The sequence below is a fragment of the Sinocyclocheilus grahami genome, unplaced genomic scaffold (assembly GCF_001515645.1).
Source record: "Sinocyclocheilus grahami isolate Dianchi unplaced genomic scaffold, SAMN03320097.WGS_v1.1 scaffold5617.1, whole genome shotgun sequence".
NCBI lineage: Eukaryota > Metazoa > Chordata > Actinopteri > Cypriniformes > Cyprinidae > Sinocyclocheilus > Sinocyclocheilus grahami.
In genome coordinates, this window is record NW_015510259.1 from 9,247 (window position 1) to 12,593 (window position 3,347).

General features: G+C 36.1%; 1 long non-coding RNA gene across 1 annotated transcript; it reads right to left on the reverse strand.

Moving 5' to 3' along the window:
* Positions 1-1,407: 1,407 nt before the first annotated feature.
* LOC107577285 (uncharacterized) lies at positions 1,408-3,338 on the reverse strand. The gene is made up of 3 exons (XR_001608188.1): positions 3,273-3,338; positions 2,140-2,240; positions 1,408-2,035 (listed from the first exon to the last, which is right to left on the reverse strand). It is a non-coding gene; the product is annotated as an uncharacterized lncRNA (long non-coding RNA).
* Between the last annotated feature and the right edge of the window lie 9 nt (positions 3,339-3,347).

Consider the following 3,347-nt stretch of genomic DNA (forward strand, 5'->3'; position numbering starts at 1 on the left):
CCTCTTCCAAATTCCTCCTCGCCTTTCTTTGCTGAGTGTCTCCTATAGTTCAGAATAGGGGCTGCGAAATGTCTATGAAGTTGATTGTACTTGAAAGTACAAGTTTAGCCTCTTAAGAGTTCATGAAATGTTTGTGCAGCCAATCAATCAGCACTCTGGTTGTGCGGTATGTGGGCTTGTCTTAGTCAGCGAGGCCCTCCTATGACAGGAATGGACAATACATGCATTAAACTTCTCGGAGCCACGATGATCTTGTTTTCTTACAGAACCAAATATTTTCCTTTTTAGAATAGCGGAGGACCTGCCTGACAATCCAAAGACTTCAGATGCATGTGCAGATTCGTTCCACATGTGGGGACTTTGACGAAAAGCAGTTAGTTTGGCTTCAGCTGGTGCAAACATGCGGTCTTGCAGGACTTCTAGGCCGATTAGTTGAGCTCAGCAAAGTTTTCTCAGTACTGTATTTTTACGATGGTTAGCCAGACCCACTATCCTACATTTACATGCAATTGTTCTTTTTTTATACACCTGTTTCTTTGTCTTTTGGTTGTTTGGGTACAATTTCATACTTTTCTATTTTTGATTCTTTCGTTGACAGTGCCTTGGGCTTTTTATGATACTAGCCACCACTTTTTCTACATCTTTGAAAACTGGTATAAAATTGTGCACCCTAAGGCAGTCTGTCTGCTGTGTGAGCCCATGAGTTTGTTTTGTAAGATGTCAAATGAAACAATAAATAGTTTTTCTGGATTTCAATATAAATGTGTGGTGTGTATTTTGGTAGAGAAACAGTTACTCTTTATTAAATTTTTTAAATAATTTTAAAATAATAGTAAAGGATCAAAACTAAGAAATGAACATACAGGAATTATGCAGTGAATGTTAAAAACGATATACTATTTACTAAATAAAAAGTATTTGTCTGAAAAACGAATTGGAAGCATTTAAGCATCAGCTTTTAGATAAAAACGTCTTCAAAATCATGAAAAAAATCAGCTTGTGTTCAAACTTCTGATTGTACGTAATGCAGTCATTAACTAAAACTATACATTTTTTGTTCATTAAAATAAAGCTGAAATAAAACAAGTAAACATTAGATGAAAAACGTACAAAAACTAGAAATGTTGCCTTGACCACTAACTGACATAAGGTTATGCCACTGATCTATATAAATTATAGACTAGTGGTTTAAATTGAAATATTAACATTTCTAACACTAAAACTTAAATAAAAAATAAAGCTAAATAGAAATATTTTAGCATAATGCTATCAATAATACTAAAATTGCACTGATGTAATGTGTCTGTTTTGTAGTTTTACTTCCAAAATGTTTGATTGGCATTCAAATCATTAAGGCAATAAGATCTTCCATGTAATGTTATCATAAAAAAAAAACATTGATTGAAGGATTCTTTAAAACACAGTTAAAACATTCTTAGAAAGGAGATCAATGATTCTTTACTTTGATGTGCATCTTTATGTCCCACAGGTAAACCATACTGACACTGAAAACTAATTCATAAGTGCTCAGGGTTTAAGGCAAATACTTGATCGGCTAAAGGCTTTAAAATCTTGCCATTAATCATGAAATTACTCCATGAAGGCCCACAATGTTCTTCACAACACAGCACAACAAAAGATCTGCACAGTCAGTTAAAACAACTTGAAAATACTAAGAATGTAAACCAATACTATGGCAATGGCTCAAAAGTTTGACAGGTGAAAAGCACAGATGAGATTCACGATTAAAAATTCAATGCAAAAGTACTTTGATTGGAACAGAGTGCTTAACAGAAACTGATTGGGGATGGAGAGATCAGTCTTTAGTCTCCAGCACCCCCTCTCTGATCCTCCAGCTCCATGGTAGTTTGCAGTTGGGGCCAGGCGTGCAGCAGGGGCTGTGTCCGTACTGATGATAGTGGCTGGAGTCGGGGGCCGGGACACAACGCAAAAACAGGCTGTTCTCTAGGACCTCTTTGTCATGGGGCACCAAGCAACCATCCTCTGTTTGCAGGCTGAACACGTTCTCCGAGATCTACCCGAGAGAGAAGATATTATCCTCTAGCAAGCACAAAGAGTAATGCAAATAAAACAATGTGCTCTGCATAACCACACTATACATACACACACACTGTTTACCTGATCGCTGATTCCTCTAGCAACGTGGCATACTTTCACCCCGGGCACCTCCCGAATATGAAAGCATTTTCCGTCAAAGTCCCTGATATAAACATCCACCCCTGAAGAAACAAAGAACAGATGTGAGCATGGCACAAATAACCCTAATAAATCGTCATCTACAAATATCTCATACCAATGGTATGTGTGAATGGAAGTTCTTGTAGCTTAACTGTGTTTTGTGGCAATATGTGACAGATGTAAAAAAATATGTACACATCCCATAGACTTGCTGTTGTTAATAATATTAATAAATGATTATTATTGACAAAATATAAAAATGCCCCCCCCCCCCCTTTTTTACTGACTATACATAACTGAGTAATTATTTGGAAAAAACTTTACTACACAATATTGTCTTTGTTAAAAAATATTTAAAAACTAGACTACACTTTAAAAGTTTGGGGTCAGCAAGAAGTGTTTTTGGAAAGGATGCATTTAAGTGGCAGTAAAACATTTGTAATGTTATAAAATATTTATATTTCAAATAAATACTGTTATGTGCTAGAAATGTCAATTTAAAGAATCCTGGAAAATGTATCGTGGTTTCCACCAAAATATTAAATAGCACAAAAATTGATAATAAAATCAGCATATTAGAATGATTTCTGAAGGATCATGTGACACTGAAGACTGGAGTAATGATGCTGAAAATTCTGCTTTAATATCGCAGGAATAATTTAGATTTGAAAATATATTCAAATAGAAAACAGTTCTTTTAAATTGTAATAATATTTCAAAATATTGCCGTTTTTACTGCATTTTTGATCAAATAAATGCAGCCTTGATGAACATAGGAGACATTCCAAAAAACATTTAAAACTGACCCCAAACTTTTGAACGGTAGTGTACATGCCAAAGTTAATTTGTTAATATTTATATTACTATTTCACTTTAAATAGCATAATGTTGTTGTTGTTTTTCTGGGATATCGAGTATCACAAAATTTCACTGATGCTGGTATGGCTTGCTAACAGTTTGGTATCGTGCCAACCCGCTGGTTATGTAATGATGCTTTGCATTCCTCTAAAGCAGGGGTGCCCAACCCTGCTCCTGGCGATCGACTGTCCTGCAAAGTTTAGCTCCAACCACACCATCAAAGCAGCGGGGCAGAGGTTGATGCGTGGGGGCGAGCCAGTCCCTGCTGAAGCTCTGGCCATCTTGTTGGC